This window comes from Leiobunum rupestre, chromosome 5 (assembly GCF_980474605.1).
Source record: "Leiobunum rupestre chromosome 5, qqLeiRupe1.1.hap1, whole genome shotgun sequence".
Lineage (NCBI taxonomy): Eukaryota > Metazoa > Arthropoda > Arachnida > Opiliones > Sclerosomatidae > Leiobunum > Leiobunum rupestre.
Window position 1 is genome coordinate 62,632,659 of NC_143388.1, and position 18,766 is coordinate 62,651,424.

Consider the following 18,766-nt stretch of genomic DNA (forward strand, 5'->3'; position numbering starts at 1 on the left):
CATCTGACAGTTTAACGTTCCCACGTAGAACATTTATACAACTTTCAACAATGGCTTTTATGGCGTCATTATTAGCGAATTTGATAGCCGCGGTTCTCTGACACGAATTACATGTAGTCAGATACTTAAAAAAATCTCTATTCTTGTGAGCTCTCTTCATTTTGGTACAAAAACTGCGGCCTCTTGGCTGGGTATCAGTCCGGTCTGTAGCCTATGATCATCTGACGTGGTAGGTTTCAGGTCCACCCATTAATTGCCAAAATCTCTAGCAATAGCTTGGTGGAAGGCGTCGATGACGTATTTAGTGTTGGTGGGGGATATTTGTCTAGCCAAATGAAATATGGCTGATTTGTCGCGTGGGGATATGAAAATGATCAGATAATGCGCGTTTAAATTTAATGTTCTAATTTCCTTTCCAGGGTAATACAAATTTTGCATTAATATAAAGACTGATGTAATTCGATGGTGTGATTCGCGAATAAACAGATTGGTGACATCTTGATTATAACTTATCTCACAAAGTAAATCGTCTAGAATTATAAAGTTTTTGATATTTGGGTATAATATTTTCACATCAAATAGCCCTTCGTGGAATTCAACTGTGGGTGTGTGATCTAATACTGAATTGAATAGTTTAGGTTGATACTCCGTATAACACCATATTATTCTCTCAGGTGGAGGGAAAATACAAATTTTCTTATATTTGATGATGGATGCTATAAACACGCTTTTTCCAGATTGTGTGGCACCCGCTACCAGACCATTAAAAGGATTTTGTAAGTTGAAATCCATTTTAAGAAATGACAAATTTTGAGAGGATTAAGTTATTTTATTAAGAAGTTTCGTTCTATTTTTCTAATAACAATTTCACAAAACCTTTTCTCAAGAAATGATTGACCTGAATATATGGAATTAATTACAGAATAGTTTAAATTATTTATAGCTTCTGAGAGGTGTAATTCCACCCTCAGATCCCACTCCATCATTAAACAATCATGCTGTATTTGGGAAGGGTGGTCCATTTCACAACCGTAACATTTTTTCTTTATATAATCATGAATTTGATTCTCCACATTTTCGCTAATAAGATTATATATACGTTTAACTTGATTGAGATAGATGGAAAGTTCAACGTACACTGCAACTAGTTTATTCCATGAAGATTTGGCTTTAGTTAAGCCTTCTTTACTGGGGATTAGCAACCCGTATAACGAACCAGTTCCATGGTACATTTCTGGGATGTAGAGCATTTTCTGGCCTCGGTAATTACCCAGTTCGATTCCTCTTCCATAATTGGTGAAATTTGCTCCCAGTTAGGGTTATCCCACTTCTACCATCTATCACTCCAAGGCGTACTTCACACTCCGGTGTGATGTTAACAACTTTAACTCGGGATATCGGAAATACTTTGATACCGTCTCTAAAAGGAAGGATTTTCAGTCTTAAAAATCAATACTATTATGAACTATAGAGCATCGTTTTTACTTACATTGTTCAGATTTCTGTGATTTTTTGGGTATTGTCCCTAACAAAGAAGTACACCAGCTTTATATACCGCCGCGTACATCAGTAAATATGCAAACATTATAACAATTTTCAATTGATCTCTTAAATGTGTATGTTATCAATATCTTATCTTATCTTTCAAAAAAACTACCACGAAATAACATGTTGCTTTTCTACGGGTTTTAACATACACCTCAATCCCACCTCATTCCACCTCCACCCCGTGTTCCAGCTCTCCATCAAACGTTCACCACACTTTATGAATTAAAAGATATTAACTAATTTTGAAAATTAATATATCTACTTTCATCGCGCACACACTACCTCCCACCCAGTAATCAACTATTTAGTGTTCATAAATTACATTTAAAATCGTTAATGTCGTGAGATAATATTCAACTATTTATTTTTAACAAATTACATTAAAATAATTTTATTTGTCCATAATAACATTTGCTTCGTCTTACAAACAATTTTACTTACAATAAGTTCGCAGAAATTATTTTCCAGAAACGTTTTACCAGAATACATCATATTGATTTCTGAATAATTTTAGTTACTAACAGCATCTAAAAAGTGCAAATCAACTCTTTGATACCACTCCATCATTAAACAGTCATGTTGTAATTGGGATTCGCGCGATATTTCAATTTCAGACCCGTAACACTTGTTTCGAATAAATTTACGTAGTTGATTTTCGATATTATCACTAATAAGATTGTGAACTCGTTTAACCTCATTAAAATATACTAAAAGTTCATCATAAATTTCGGTAAATTTCCCACACGATGAATAAGTGATCGCAAAACCCTCTCTAGTGGGGAATAGCGTTTCGTAAAGCGGTTCAGTCCCGCCACACATTTTTCGTATGTTGAGAATTTTCACGTTTTGAAAAATACACAGATCTATTTGTCTGGTCGTTGATCCCTCGAAAAACGACGTAGAACATTGGGAGGACTCGGCCTGAAAGAACGACGAAATCTCTTCCCGTTTCATCCATAGTTGATGTAATTCTTCTTCCATTAGCTTAATCCCCTTTTCCCATCTATTGTTCCGAAAAAGATTTCACAATCCGGTGTAACAGTGATACCTTTAACTTGGGTTATGGGAAACACTTTCAGTCCATTCCTAAATAATGTAACAGGTTTATAGTTAAAATCAAATAAAAAAAAATTAACCAAATAAATATATAAATAATTTTATTATGAACAGATTTTATACTTACATTTTTTAAGGTTTTCTAGGGATTGCTTCTATTTCAGTGAAAAACTCTTCGAATGTGGTTTAAACATTGAACGAGTTCCCTCCTTTTATACCCTCAAAGTACTTAAAAAACTTTCCATTATAAGTACATGCATTTTAAACTGCATTGCATTACGTGTATGTGGATTTACCCGGTCCTCATCTCCCATCTAGGTTAACAAGAACATATCACTCTTTACAACTTACATCATTTCAATACATTCTCAACTTATTCCATACTATATTTAAATCGCGAGATAAAGAGAAACAAGCCTAACCTTATCAATATCTTATCTTATATTTCAAAAAAACTACCACAAAAAAAACATATGTTGCTTTTCTACGGGTTTTAACATACACCCCAATCCCACCTCTCTCCACCCCTGTCCACCTCCCTCCAACTCCACCCCGTGTTCCAGCTCTCTCATTGTTCCTCTACTCACTTCGAAAATTTTTCAGGTGGCTCAAGCGCCACCTAAAACTCCCTAGCGACGCAACTGGTCCCTAACCAAAACATTTCTGAAGATATAATTAATCCATTCAACTTCACTTCAACTTTATGTCCCAGCTCATGCATATGTTTTATGTACTCTATCCTTGCCACAGATTCCATTTTTTTACCATAGTTTACAGCTCTTATGTGGCCAATGTCCGAAGGAAAAATAACATTATCTATACCTAGCTTTGAGCACTCCTTCCGCTTAGGCCGACAGACAGAGGCGAATGCAGACGAGCAGAGATGGTTTTCCTCATATTCTTCCATTCATCGGATTGATCTACAGTTTTTCTCTACACTTCTGCACATTCCTTCTGGGTTAGCTTTATATTCTGTAATTTGATAATAGTCAGTATTTTTATATTATATTAGATATTAATTAAGAGTTTAAGCTTCACCTACTTAAAATAATTCCGATTGAACTTCATTCATAGGGAGCACAGAACTCATTGATTTGTAAAGATCAATATGATTGACAAATGTTGGAATCTGAAATGATGAGATATATTTATTCCGCGAATCCCGAAATTGTGGCGCATACTTGGTTAGATTGTGGATAAGTTCTGCTGAACTATCTACATTGGTTAGCTGATAGGTTAGAGGTGAACCATTTGATGCACAGCCGAGCTTTGTTTCTTTCCACCCTTTCGTATTTGGCTGTGGAATCAATTTCATGAAGTCGAACTTCTTTGCCATCTTGGAGACTTCTTCCTCCATTTCTATCTTAGTTCTTACATTCCGGCGAGCTTCGTACGTCTTTGAACACATTTCTTTAGCCGAGCCATTCTCCTTTGGTGACTGGAAATTTAAATCTAAAAGACACAACGGTCTAATCTTATCCCCAGTGGCGTACCTGAACCCATTGACGCCCGGGCGGGTCAAGAATTTGCCGCCCCTCCCAATTTTCAAAAGAGCGAAAACGCAATGTAAAGTATATATAATATAATATTATATTACAGTAAATAAGCGTACAATATTGTGCAAGCCTAACATTATGGTACAACCAAAATTTTAACCTAAGATTATTGTTTGGTACAATAATTATTGTACGTCTGGCAACGCTGATTTCAAGACAGTCTAATAATGTAAGTTAAAGTGAAGTAGAGTAGAACTCGTAATTCGTTAAGATGTGATAAACGTATTTAAACCGAACAAAATTGTTTGCACTCGTTTCGATTTTCGTGCTATAAAGGTTTAAAATTATATTTCCCCATCATAGCGTACGTAGACACGTATTATACGTGTCTACGTATAACTATACGGTATAATTAGTATTTAGTAAGAATTAAAACGGATTATATATAACGGTATATTAGTATTACCTAAAAAAAATTATGTCGTCTTGTGTGGTCGTGCACACTACTATATCATAACAATATGGAACGTTTGAAGGAAACGATAAAGTTTTGGTGGGAAATTTCCCATATTGTGGGAACTTTTTGGGTTAATTTTGGCTGTGGGAAAAAGGTAATTTTTTTTCAAAAACGTAGATTTTGTGGGAATTTTCATGTCCGCGGGTATTTATCCTACGTTTTTTTTAATTTGACTATCAACAGGAAGCCCAAAATTATCTAGAGCATTGTATTTTCGTGAATCTTGTGATTTTATAAATAATATATAGGAGGTGCCTCCTAATACTGCAATCAATCAATGCACAAGCCTAACAACAAAAATGTTTAAACATTGTAATTTCAATAGAATTTAATTTTAAAGTTATTTTTAAAAAATTTTGAACATTATGGCATGTTTTCCGTTATGATTTCCTTGGGGGCGGGGCTAAATATGGGTGTGGGAATTTGTGGGAAATTTACTACACAGCAATGGGAATTTCAACTTTCAAACATTGGCAACACTGCTGTAGATTATATATTGATAATATTGTTAGATTTTCGATTTTAAACCAAAGGTTAATTCAAGATTAATAAACTTGGTTAACAATTTACTATATGTATTATCAATGTCATGTAAAATTAATGAAGTAAAAACAAATACAGAAAAAAAAAAACTTACAAACGTAAAAGTCGGTGTCAATGTCAAATGAGTAATCTACACTACACAGCACAGGTATATTTCAACTATCCGTATAATCCGTTTCCGTTAATCTAAAAACTGAAAACGATCGGCTAAAACTTCGACGGACATTTATCTACGGCAGACTTGGAAATAGTGATATTTTTTACGGGGACCCTGCGGGCCCCCGACCCCCCTTAAGTTTATTTTTATTGAGAGCCACTGGTCCAAGCGGGGGGGGGGGATTAGGGGAAAAAATTTAAAATTAGGTAGGGAAAATTGGAAAATAAAAATTGGTTACGTTACTTACATAACATTTATTAACTTTAAAACAAGCAAGTATATTATAATATCACACATAGTCATTTGTAACGCTAGATCCCGCTCTCGTATAGGGTACAAATCATGTTCCAGAAATTTCTGTAAAATGTTTAATAAATATTTTTTAATTAAATTGAGTGCCCCGGTGGCCCGCAACCCCCGTTCGAATGATTTATTTTAAGAGCCCACTTATTTTTATTAAGAGCCATTGGCCCCAGGACTCCCGCTAATTCCAAGTCTGATCTACGGTTATTACTGCGAGAGTAGCCGCCGGACTGAGGAAAGTAAAATTCGTATTTACAAACTTGTATAATTCTAATACTTTCTTCATTTATAATTATCCCCGATTTATCGAAAAATCTTTTCCTAAGGACTGAAAACCTTGTGCCGTGATAGAATAAAATAAAATCAAGGTCATAAAATGAACTAAAGAGGAGCCCTCTGGAACTCCCCAGGGCCGTAGCTAAGTCTCAACAAATTTTTTGATTTTTTCAATCCTTTGGAATTGTTTTTTTAATTTTTGTGGGGGCCCCTAAGCATGTGCCTAGATGCCTACCCTTAAATCTGGGCCTGCTCACTACGAGAAAAGACTAAACGTTAACCATTACTAAAAGACGAATTTTTTTCTTGAGTGAAAAATGCCGTCCCTAGAAAGTGCCGCCCGGGGCGGACCGCCCCTCCCGCCCCCCCTAGGTACGCCACTGCTTATCCCCTCTTTTCCTATTCCAGTGTTGCGGCATTTCCGTACAAGAAATTGGGGTATTTTCAACATCATCTCTTGATCTTACAGATGTTTGAAGATGTAGCAATAGTCTTAACACAGCTATTAAATGGTTACACGTTCCCGTAGTTCCATACGGGCATTCACAATAATCATCCAGTATAATTCCTTCTACATGCAATGCAGCTACTATACCGTATAAGGATCTAGCCTTGATTTTTGGCTTCGAAAGCATTTTCCTTTTACGTAGATAATGCATTTATCTCTGTTAAAAGAGGGAAATAAACCAATGTTTGAACCTTACCTTATTTAGGTAAACCTAAATAGAAAGTCCGAGGCTTACTTATCGGTGAACGTCATTATGGATTTCCTTTCTACGTATTCTGCAATAAAGAAGTTATAACTTCTTTTCAAATGATCTTGCGTATTGTTCTGGGATTTATAATACTCTTGAATGTCATTTTCACTAAAGTTTGGTATGTTAGATAACGAATGTACACAACCTACGATCGGAAAAATTAGAACATCCGGAACTCCAGCGGCCATAGTTTTCAATGAAATCTTTAAGGACTCGCGATTGGTTTAAACGAAAATTGATATCAATGCCATCTGTTACCCATCTCTTGCTAAAAGTTTTTATAGTTTATGAAAGTTCGCCCCTGTGAAAGGTTCTTTGTCTCTGACGGATGAAGATAGGTGTACTTCATGGTCGCGTATCCTGCCTTTTCTAAAAATCGTGTGAACTGATTTAAATAAGCAGCATTCATGCCGTTTTCAATTGCTATTTTTAATGAGGTATTCGGGGTTAAGCAAATAATACTTATTGTTCAAATAAAAAATATTTTGCGGCTTCTAAAATTGGAAGATAATTATGGTAAGCTGTCCATTATATTGGAGGATGCGTCACTGCGTGTTTAAAAGCATTAATTAGACACACAGACGATAATTAGTCTCGAGTGTAACATTAAAACCTCATCCTTCCCCCACCGTAACGCTATGGAAAAATTAACCCGTTTTTCCACCAAATGCTATGGGACTTTCTAATGGGCTTCACGCTATGGCAAAATCAACTACTTTAACTTAAGAATGGTTTATCCGATTGTTTTATTTTTTTAAAGGAATCTTCGTTTGAGAGTAGGTTGTGTGCTTTTGTATATTTTATTAAATTAATTGTCAAATAAGTCTTAAAAAATTAATTTACAAACGTTCTTGTAAAAATTGATACCACCAGATGTCGATAAACTACAGCTAAAAATATTTTAACCTTGGTTGTCTAGTCTCTATTGATTATGTCTCTACTCTATCATAAAAAATAAAATGGCGTATCGCCACGATACACTAGCTCGTGTTTTACCCATGGAAATAGAAATTAGACTAGAAGCACGATTGGATTGGGCGGGGACGTACCAGCTAGAAGAGTGGAATCGCGATAGTCGCGCCATCTAACAGAAACAATTTAAACTAAATAAGTCAATATGGTCACGTCGAATAACATAAAACAGATCGTATTAAAAACTTTTTTTTTTATTTATTTGACATTATATTAAGTTATTTAAACAGCTTTAGGAAAATCATAAAAATCTCAAGAATCTACTATATGGAGACGCTGAATAACGTGGAAACTGAATAACGTGCACCCTGATTTACATGGAAATGACAGCGACTTGAATAACGTGGAAACTGAATAACGTGGAAACTGAATAACGTGGAAACTGAATAACGTGGAAACTGAATAGCGTGGAAACTGAATAGCGTGGAAACTGAATAACGTGGAAACTGAATAGCGTGGAAACTGAATAGCGTGGAAACTGAATAACGTGGAAATGTTTCCCCTTGTCGTTGCTAGAAGTCGCCACTGACTGAATTTTAAAGGCGTCGTTTTCCATTTAAACAAGTTGGGCAAAATCATACAAATTGTTTCACTTGCTGAATTATTTAGTGAAAAATGTATTATTGCTTATTCTCTTTTCTCGAAATTATTTTTATTCAATAATTATTTGGCCTATTTATGCATAGCACCGAAAAGACGATTTTGTATAAATAAAAGGGTGGCAAATTTTTTGGCGGCAAAAGTATAAAGACGGCCCTGACTATAGTTTTAAAACAAAAATAAATAAATTTTATAAAATAGTAAGATTTTATAAAACGAAAATTTCTAAAAAAAGGTTAATTAACAAATAAATATAAATTTAATATTATTATTATATTAATTATCTAAGAACGAGTGACACTAAATTTTAGACTAGAAATGAAGTTTATGAGTAACCTGGTGGAACAATATTTATCGAAGGAAATTGCGTTATAGCCAATTAGGTTTAAAAATTCACTATACGAGGTAAAAATTTATGTAGTCGCAGATTTTTTTAATGAAATTTAAAGAATTATAGTAAAGTTGGACTTGGAAAATCCATGACTTGAGCTATGGTCTGCAAGTGAGCGGGAGTGGTCAGCGAATGAGGGAAGAGTTCTGCATGTGTTTGGAAAATCATTTTGCATCTTACCAAAACTCAATCGCAAGATAACCTCACTGTTTTACCAAATAACTATGGTCTTTCTCTCGACAATATATAATTTTTAAAAAACAGATACTAAATTACTGAAATAAAAAAACAGTCTCACAGTCATTAAAATGATATTTTATTTTATAAATCTGATCAGGAATTTGAGAAAAGTTCGAGGTCGGAACTCTTTGTAGAAGCGGTTTATTAGACACGGAGTTGGACTCGTTCTCCTTCCAAATAATATTTTATTTTATAAATCTGATCAGGAATTTGAAAAAAGTTCGAGGTCGGAAGTTAGAGCGTCGTGGCTGAAAGGGAACGGTTGGCGGAGGAGGCTGCAGGACGGAAATTGCTGGCGGTGGCTGGATGGAACGGCAGCTGCGGCTGCGGCTGGACGGGAACGGCTGATGGTGGTGGCGGCTGGACGGGAACGGCTGTTTACGGCTGCGGCAGGACAGGAACGGTTGGCGTCGGTTGCGACTGGACGGGAACGGTTGGCGGTGGTGGCGGCTGGACGGAAATAGCTGGCGGTGGCTGGACGGGAACGGTTGGCGGTGGTGGCGACTGGACGGAAATAGCTGGCGGTGGCTGGACGGGAACGGTTGGCGGTGGTGGCGGCTGGACGGGAACGGCTGACGGTGGTGGCGGCTGGACGGGAACGGCTGTTTACGGCTGCGGCAGGACAGGAACGGTTGGCGGCTGTTGCGACTGGACGGGAACGGTTGGCGGTGGTGGCGGCTGGACGGAAATAGCTGGCTGTGGCTGGACGGGAACGGTTGGCGGTGGTGGCGGCTGGACGGAAATAGCTGGCGGTGGCTGGACGGAAATAGCTGGCGGTGGCTGGACGGGAACGGTTGGCGGCGGCGGTGGCGGCTGGACGGGAACGGTTGGCGGCGGTGGCGGCTGGACGGGAACGGTTGGCGGCGGTGGCGGCTGGACGGGAACGGTTGGCGGCGGTGGCGGCTGGACGGGAACGGTTGGCGGCGGTGGCGGTTGGACGGAAATAGCTGGCGGTGGCTGGACGGGAACGGTTGGCGGTGGTGGCGGCTGGACGGAAATAGCTGGCGGTGGCTGGACGGGAACCGCTGGCGGCGGTTGCGGCTAGACGGGAGCGGCTGGCGGCATCAGAACTCATTGTAGAAGCGGCTTATTAGACTCGGAGTCGGACTCGTTCTCCCTCCCAAATAATATTTTATTATATAAATCTGATCAGGAATTTGAGAAAAGTTCGAGGTCGGAACTCGTTGTAGAAGCGGCTTATTAGATTCGGAGTCGGACTCGTTCTCCCTCCCAAATAATATTTTATTATATAAATCTGATCAGGAATTTGAGAAAAGTTCGAGGTCGGAACTCGTTGTAGAAGCGGCTTATTAGACTCGGAGTCAGACTAGTTCTCCCTCCCAAATAATATTTTATTATATAAATCTGATCAGGAATTTGAGAAAAGTTCGAGGTCGGAACTCGTTGTAGAAGCGGCTTATTAGACTCGGAGTCGGACTAGTTCTCCCTCCCAAATAATATTTTATAATATAAATCTGATCAGGAATTTGAGAAAAGTTCGGGGTCCGAAATTATAGCAGGAGGCTGCAGGACGGAAATAGCTGGCGGCGGCTGGACGGGAACGGTTGGCGGCGCTTTCGATGGACGGAAATGGTTGGCGGCGGTGCAGGCTGGACGGAAATGGTTGGCGGCGGTGCAGGCTGGACGGGAACAGTTGGCGGTGGTGGCGGCTGTACGGCAACGGCTGGCGGCAACTGTGACTGGACGGAACCGCTGGCCGCGGTTGCGGCTGGACGGGACCGGCTGGCGGCGTAAAGACAGGGACGTACGACGGTGACAGAACTCGTTGTAATTATTTTTTGATTTCTTGTATACTTCTGGTAACAGTGTTTATATCATAGATAAATACTAGCTAAAGTATTTAAAATTAAAACTAACTTTTATTCTAAATAAATTTCGAGCGATACATAAGAATTAAATATAATTTATACAGATCATAGAATCAGTGCTTCCCTAGCTTTTTAAGTCCAAGTAATAATTATTTTGAGAGTTTTAATTGTCACTTGGTGTAATTTATTTATAATGAACTAATAGTCATCCAGGGAAGTTCCCGGTGGGAAGGTGGCATTACCTCGTTGAACTACGACGGCGAAGCGCTGGATTAAGTAGGAAACTGATAGCGTTTTCCATTGGGAACCTCAGAGTGTGATCCGGATTTGTTGAATGACGTCACTGCTCTCTGTAGGAGGCGCCCTAGTAGCTCCCAATGAAATACGAAACGTTTTCGGAACACTCATTTGTTTCCCTCCGGGAGGGAGTACCTTGGTCAATGGAAGACGATCCTCCCTCTCGGAGTTGCCCCTTTTTTTCCCAATGGAATACGATTTTGATTTTGGAGCACTCCGGGAGTGCTCGGAGGTTCCCAATGGAAAACGCTATTAGTGACGGATCGAATCCTACGACCTATAGCGTTGGTCAGTTCCAAACCGAAGGAGCCAAGAGTTTCGATGGCCACTGCTTTAAACATATAGTGTTACTCAAGCACCAAGTATTTGGATCTCTTCTTCGTTTCAGCCTGGGTAGCGGCCCGGAAAGGGGCTGTTGAAAAATTAAGATTCCCACTGATTTAGATGAAGTCAGTTATATAATTATCTTAGTATTCATTAATTCTTTAAGAATATGTATTGGTAATTTATATTCCCTTTTATAACATATCCAAAACGAATTGAAATTAATAAAACTACGGCACGTAAAGTCAAGAAACTCTACAACATCTAAAAAGTGCTGAATGTATGAAGTATTTTGAAGAAGCAAAAGTTCAAATAGAAACGTTTGCCCGAGAAAAGGAAGTGTTAACAAATTAAGGCCGGAGGAACCGAGAGAAAATTTTGAAGAAAACTGTTAAATCTGAGGGGCAGGTCACGATTAACGTCGCACCCCTCGAAAGATTAAATCCGATTCATTCGTGATTATTTTGATTAAATTCAATTTAATCACGATTCTGTTGATTAAATCACGTTTAATCATGATTAGAATGTTTAAATCTTATTTAATCATGATTAAATGGAAAAATCTGATTTAATCATGATTAAATGGAAAAATCTGATTAAAATAATTAAATCCCTATTGAAACGATTTAATCATGATTAAATGAAAAAATCTGATTAAAATAATGAAATCCCGATTGAAACGATTTAATAATGATTAGTATGATTAAATCGCGATTAGAAATTTGAAGGAGAATCAGAATGATTATATTGTGCGTGATTAGAACGAGCGGATCAGAATAATGTTACATGAAAAAAAGTCGTTCCTATTACAATGTTACCTTAATTACTAAGCGGTGATAACTCGTGTAACTAAGATGTGACAACTTGTTACTATGCTGTGATGTTATCGGGTGTTTTAAATAAAATGCGATAAGTTATTTTTTTATCATTTCAATCAAATACATTTACGAAAGAACCATCAATCATTAATATTAAATTATCGTACTTTAGTGTTGATTTTAATTATAAAATCTCGATTGGATTTGGTTAAATGATTTAATCCGGATTAAAAATTATATCCTGATTAGAATGATGAAATCTTGTTTAAATTATGATTAGATTTTCTAATTTTGATTACCCTGATTTAATCATTTTACTATGATTAAGACGCACCCAAAATGGAAGTGACCTGCCCCTCGTCTAAGCGTGGAAAAAGAGGAGCTACATGTGATTAACTTCAGAGTATGAGGAAAAAGAACGATGAAAGATTAAAGTGCAAGAATTGTTAAGACTGGATTTGTTTCATTTGTATGAAACCAAGTGAAGGAAACTGTGAATAATTACCTAATGAAGTGCCGAAGTATTTCTGCAAATACTGTTTACCAGAAGAATAAATATTTCTATTTTATAAAATAACACTATAAACACTTATTAAAATTTTTCATATCTAAATATTTAGATTCTGTTTTTAATTGATTCTATGATCTGTATAAATTAAATTTATTATGTATCGCTCGAAATTTATATGGGGTTAAAGATTAATTTAAATTTTTATTACTCTTAAACCACAAGGGCTGGTTTTTATCTATTAGTTGTTGAAATTTCAAGTCTGACGTATTGAACATTCGAATTACACGTAATTAATTATTACTAATGTGCTAAACATTACTCCTTATACGCGACAACAAGATGGTCAAGAGCAGTTTTTTCTATATGTCAGGGGAATTTATATATTATAATCGTTGGTGTAGGTCAAGAGTATATAATATTAACACTAATGGCAAAAGTATACAAGAAAAAAAATTAGTACGTTCCTGTCTTGACAGCGCCAGCCGTTCCGTCCAGCCGCAGCCATAGCCAGCCGTTCCGTCCAGTCGCAACCGCCGCCAACCGTTCCTGTCCTGCCGCAGCCGTAAACAGCCGTTCCCGTCCAGCCGCCACCGCCGTCAGCCGTTCCCGTCCAGCCGCAGCCGCAGCTGCCGTTCCATCCAGCCACCGCCAGCTATTTCCGTCCTGCAGCCTCCTCCGCCAACCGTTCCCGTCCAGCTACGACGCTATAACTTCCGACCCCGAACTTTTCTCAAATTCCTGATCAGATTTATATTATAAAATATTATTTGGGAGGGAGAACGAGTCCGACTCCGAGTCTAATAAGCCGCTTCTACAACGAGTTATGATGCCATCAGCCGCAACCGCAGCCCGCCGTTCTATCCAGTCGCAGCCACCGCCAGCCGTACCGTCCAGCCGCAGTCACAGCCGGCCGTTGCCGTCCAGCTGCAGGCATATGGTCAGAATTTATAGACCGGTTCTCCAAGCCGCCGCCAGCCGTTCCGTCCAGCCGCAGCCGCAATCAACCGTTCCCGTCCAGCCACAGCCAGGTTGTCAGTGTGTCAGAATATAGCCCGGTGTACCTAGTAACAGAGACCATACCACCGGAGGCCTATCATCATAGTGCCCTACGCCAGCGTCCCCCTAGCCCGGACAGGTGACAAATCCAGCATGGGTAGCAGAACCCCACTACTGATGGTCTCACCTTTGACGCAAGCCATTCAACCCAGGAGAAGGTGCAGCAATGGGTGGACCAATTCCCACTTCGCACACAGCAGTGGGATTGAGAATGGGTGCTATAGCAACTCTAGTCGACACCCTACCTATGAAGGTAAGGAGCCAAACCCTTCTCCAGTGCGCCACCGCCCTTATGGGTTACAAGAGCTGGACCCCGACTCCCCGGTAAAGCCACCAGTTATTGCACACTCCAACCCATTTAGGGCCACAGCCAGGTAGTCAGAATTTATATACCGGTGCTCTAAACCGCCGCAGCTGCAGCTAACCGTTCCATCCAGCCGCTCCCGTCCAGCCGTAGCCGCCGCCCGCCGTTCTGCCCAGTCACAGCCACCGTCAGCCATTTCCGTCCTATGCTTTTTTTAGGTTGGCTTTGCCGACACTTAGGATTTTGAAATCAAATATTACGAAAATTAGGAAGTTTATAGGTTGGCAAATCCGTCTGTACTTTTTCACATTGCCTACCCTATTTTTAATATGAATATGCCGTCAAAATGGATGGCATGAAGTCGGTAACACGTCGCAAAGAATACAGATTTCAATTTGCGTCGGCATAAAAAAATATTTAATGTTAATATTTCAAGTTAATTATAAAGAACGGTCGGCCCATGATCGGCCCACAATATTTTTTTACCGTTGAAATGTCCTAGTGCATTTGTTTTGGCAGGACGTCGACTGGCCTTTAAATCGCGACTCCGTACTGTATCTAATCTGCCTAGAATTTTAATGGAAATTTACTAAGCATCTTTAAATAACAGTTGGTTGAATGTACTTTTAGAGGTCGAAATATGAACTATCTTTTGTATACTAGCCGACCAATTGCCAACTGATGTACGACGTTATATTTGCCCTTACGTCGCACAAAACTAGGAAATATTCCGCTATAATAAAACCAAAACGTAAATATTTTTTAATTAACTTCTGGTATGACGTCTACTACTACGTTCCAATAGTCAGTCGAAAAATCTATTATTTGATAATATGTCCCCTCTGGCATAGGTCACATGGGTGTAGATGAATTTATTTGAAACCAGTATGGTTCACAAAGATCCCAAATTTCATTAACTTCTGATATAGAAGTTTGAATTATGGGATTTTTTCCACGATAGATTTAAGTGTTGGTCTATCGGTAATTTGAATGCCCCATTAGTATAACACACATGTCTATTGGTTTAAATGACAAAACAAAATTAAATCTAGTAGAGTCGAAAATACAGACTTTAATCATGCGTCGACGTCGGCCTGACCTTATTTTGCTTCGATTCTTCAATAGTTTTAGAGTTGGCAAGTACTAAGTTTTAAAGTCGAAGAACCGTCAAGGAATATCTGTTGGGCCGCCGATATTTTAGGCGGACATATCGACCCTCAAAGGTCCGCAACACCAACTACAATGGTCGGGACCACGGCCAAACCATGGGCCGATACCGTAAATAAACCGCCATCATGCTCTTTAAGAGTTGGCAGGTACCAAGTTTTAAAGTCGGAGAGCCGTTAAGAAATATACGTTGGGCCGACGATATTTTACGGGGACATTTCTACCCTCAAATGTCCGCAACGCCAATTACAATGGTTGGGACCACGGGTCAGCCATGGGCCGACATCGTCGGTAAGCCGTCGCCGTGCTACATGGGAAGCCGCTTCTACAACGAGTTCTGACGCCGTCAGCCGTTCCCGTCCAACCGCAACTACCGCCAGCCGTTCCGTCCAGCCGCAGTCACAGCCATCCGTTGCCGTCCAGCTGCAGGCAAGTGGTCAGAATTTATAGACCCGTGCTCCAAGCCGCCGCCAGCCGTTCCGTCCACCCGCAGCCGCAATCAGCCGTTCCCGTCCAGCCACAGCTAGGTGGTCAGAATTTATATACCGGTGCTCTAAACCACCGCAGCTGCAGCTAACCGTTCCATCCAGCCGCTGCCGCAATCAGCCGTTAACGTCCAGCCGCAGCCGCAGCCGCAGCCACCGAAAACCGTTCCGTCAAACCGCAGCCGCTGGAAGTCTATCATCCTAATACCTTACGCCAGCGTCCACAGCCTGGACAGGTGACAGAACATTCAATACAGTGTGTCATAATTTATAGCCCGGTGTACCTAGTAACAGAGATTATACCACCGGAGGCCTATCATCATAGTGCCCTATGCCAGCGTCCACCTAGCCCGGACAGGTGATAAATCCCGTATGGGTAGCAGAACCCTACTACTGATGGTCGCACCTTTGACGCAAGCCACTCAACCCAGCAGAAGGTGCAGCAATGGGTGGACCAATCCCCACTTCGCACACAGCAGTGGGATTAAGAATGGATGCTGTAGCAACTCCAGCCGACACCCTACCTACACAGGTAAGGAGTCAAACCCTTTGGAGAGAGCTCCTAAAGGGGAACGACGAGCACACAGCAGTCCAAGTAACCCGGCACAGCCGGCACCGGAGATCCCGGTGTTGTTCCAAAAGGCCGGGAAACAGGACCGCCGTGCCCGCATATGGAGGCCCGCCGCCCCACAGCAGGCTACCCAATCCGCCGAGGCGGCCAGTTTGCACGGACCCTCTCCTTTAGCCCTCTCATTCCCTACATACCCAGTGTGTGACTTTATCCAAGTAAACGTGACCGGCGTCACCATCCGTTGCAACATCTTACGCATTTTATGGCATAAGCCATGATTGTTTTTATAATTGCTTATTGCGTTAATAGCAAAAATACAATCCGCAAAAACCGTTGCAACATCACCTGGACGTTGACCTTGCGTCCTTAACCAGCAAATACTTTCATGTATTGCCAAGAACTCCAGATAAAACACATCTACCTTTTCATTAATGCAACTGACCACGTTATAGACCTCTACACCATTCTTTTACACAACAAAAGCCACGCTGGCACCCCTTCTGGACAACGAACCGTCATTAAACACCTCTACCCTATTGGTAGTTGCTCTTTGATGTTTATAATTCCCTTGACCGCTGGGTGGTCCTCCCGTGGGTAACCTGGGTAAAGGTAGTTACCACCTTGTAACTCCATCTTGCTGTCTTCTCTGAAACAGAAGGACCTGAATACAGCAGCTTCCTGACTCACCAGCAGGTCTAACGTTTGTATACCAGCAAGGACCCTTAGCGCATCGCTCGAGACAGTCCAATAAACACAAGTTATACGTAGGGCAGCAATTCTCTGTCGGCAGCCGTTCCCGTCCAGCCATGACTAAAGTTTTTGTCTGCTAGTGACCGGAAGTGGCTTACGACTATTTGAAAGTCAACCGCGTAGGGCGGGGGGGGGGGTAGTTTCTGAGAACAGAGTTGCAGACATGAGATACGCTCCAAAAATTCGAAATTTGGCTACGTTAGGACAAGTGAAATACAAGTTTTCACTAAATTTCACGATGGTAGGGTGCACGAGTCAATCTCTCGTGGAATTACCCATAATATAGAGTTGATCAATACCTATCTAACGAAGTATCAATTGAAATTTCTTTATACACAGTTGATGAGATATTTCCCTTTCGCGGCACGTTTTAAAACCGTCAATAGCGGCGTGAAGTGATCACCACCACCGCGAACATCATCTTAGAAAATAACAGCCTCTAAAAAAGCCGAGAAAAGAGAGGAATAAATATTTAATGTTACACTGAAGAAATCAGCGAGTGAAATTATGGGTACGATTCGAACAACTTGTTTATATGGAGAAAGACGCCTTCAAAATTCAGTTAGTGGCGACTTCTAGCAACGCCAAAAGGAATCTTTTCCACGGTATTCAGTTTCCACGTTATTCAGTTTCCACGTTATTCAGTTTCCACGCTATTCAGTTTCCACGCTATTCAGTTTCCACGTTATTCAGTTTCCACGCTATTCAGTTTCCACGCTATTCAGTTTCCACGCTATTCAGTTTCCACGTTATTCAGTTTCCACGCTATTCAGTTTCCACGTTATTCAGTTTCCACGCTATTCAGTTTCCACGTTATTCAGGTTTTACTAACTTTTCCACGTAAATCCGGATGCACGTTATTCAGTTTCCACGTTATTCAGTCGGTCCTACTATATCTACCGTGTTACCCTTATAGCATTTTCCATTGGGAACCTCCGAGTGTGATCCGGATTTGTTGAATGACGTCACTGCTCTCTGTAGGAGGCGCTCGGAGGATGGGCCCTGGTAACTCCCAATGAAATACGAAACGTTTTCGGAGCACTCTTTTGTTTCCTTCCGACTCTTGAGATGGGGCAGCTGGGAGCACTCCGGGAGGGAGTACCTTGGTCAATGGAAGACGATCCTCCCTCTCGGAGTTGCCCCTTTTTTCCCCAATTGATTTTGGAGCACTCCGGGAGTGCTCGGAGGTTCCCAATGGAAAACGCTATTTAAGTCACACGTTAACTTTGCGCAATCATTGTAAGTCTGAAATACCACAAATCATCACAGTTTAACTAAATTTTAATTATTTCAGTGTGGTTTAAAATATGCCTACATGAGATTCCAAAATCTTGGTTTCAGTGTCTTTTAAACTATCATCAGTATTAGTCAAGTCAAATTGAGTGGTTTCCGGTAGTTCACTTTTTCCGTAAGTTTTCTGAAATGACCTCTGATAAATAGGGAAACTAAATAACAATTACTAAAATCAATAAATTGGCATACTCTAGAAGATGTAAATATGATTTGTTCTGGAATAGATATTTTTTGGAGCTCTTTCAAATTCTTGTTTTAATAAAGAAATTATTAATATTTCAGTTAGTTTTTTACTTCAGAATGTATAGGGTAATTTTTACTTGTGTAGGTACTGCATTTGCTTTCAAATGGTGCCTTGAATTTTCAAAGTAAATTTCATCCGGCAGAAAATGTTTACTACACACAAAGTCATATCAAGTAATTGAAGATGGAGTCCAATTTTCGCGATTTACCGCTAAAACCCATTTTCCTAGTAATTCAGCATTTCTCAGAGGAAATCTTAGT

At 40.1% G+C, this 18,766-nt stretch overlaps 1 long non-coding RNA gene across 2 annotated transcripts; it reads right to left on the reverse strand.

Annotated features, from left to right (window-relative positions):
* Positions 1-2,762: 2,762 nt before the first annotated feature.
* Positions 2,763-4,077, reverse strand: LOC149945557 (uncharacterized). Of its 2 annotated transcripts, XR_016481016.1 has the most exons (4): positions 3,786-4,077; positions 3,647-3,733; positions 3,427-3,576; positions 2,763-2,918 (listed from the first exon to the last, which is right to left on the reverse strand). It is a non-coding gene; the product is annotated as an uncharacterized LOC149945557 (long non-coding RNA). The 2 variants fall into 2 exon arrangements; XR_016481015.1 differs by having other exon boundaries at positions 3,647-4,077.
* Positions 4,078-18,766: the final 14,689 nt, after the last annotated feature.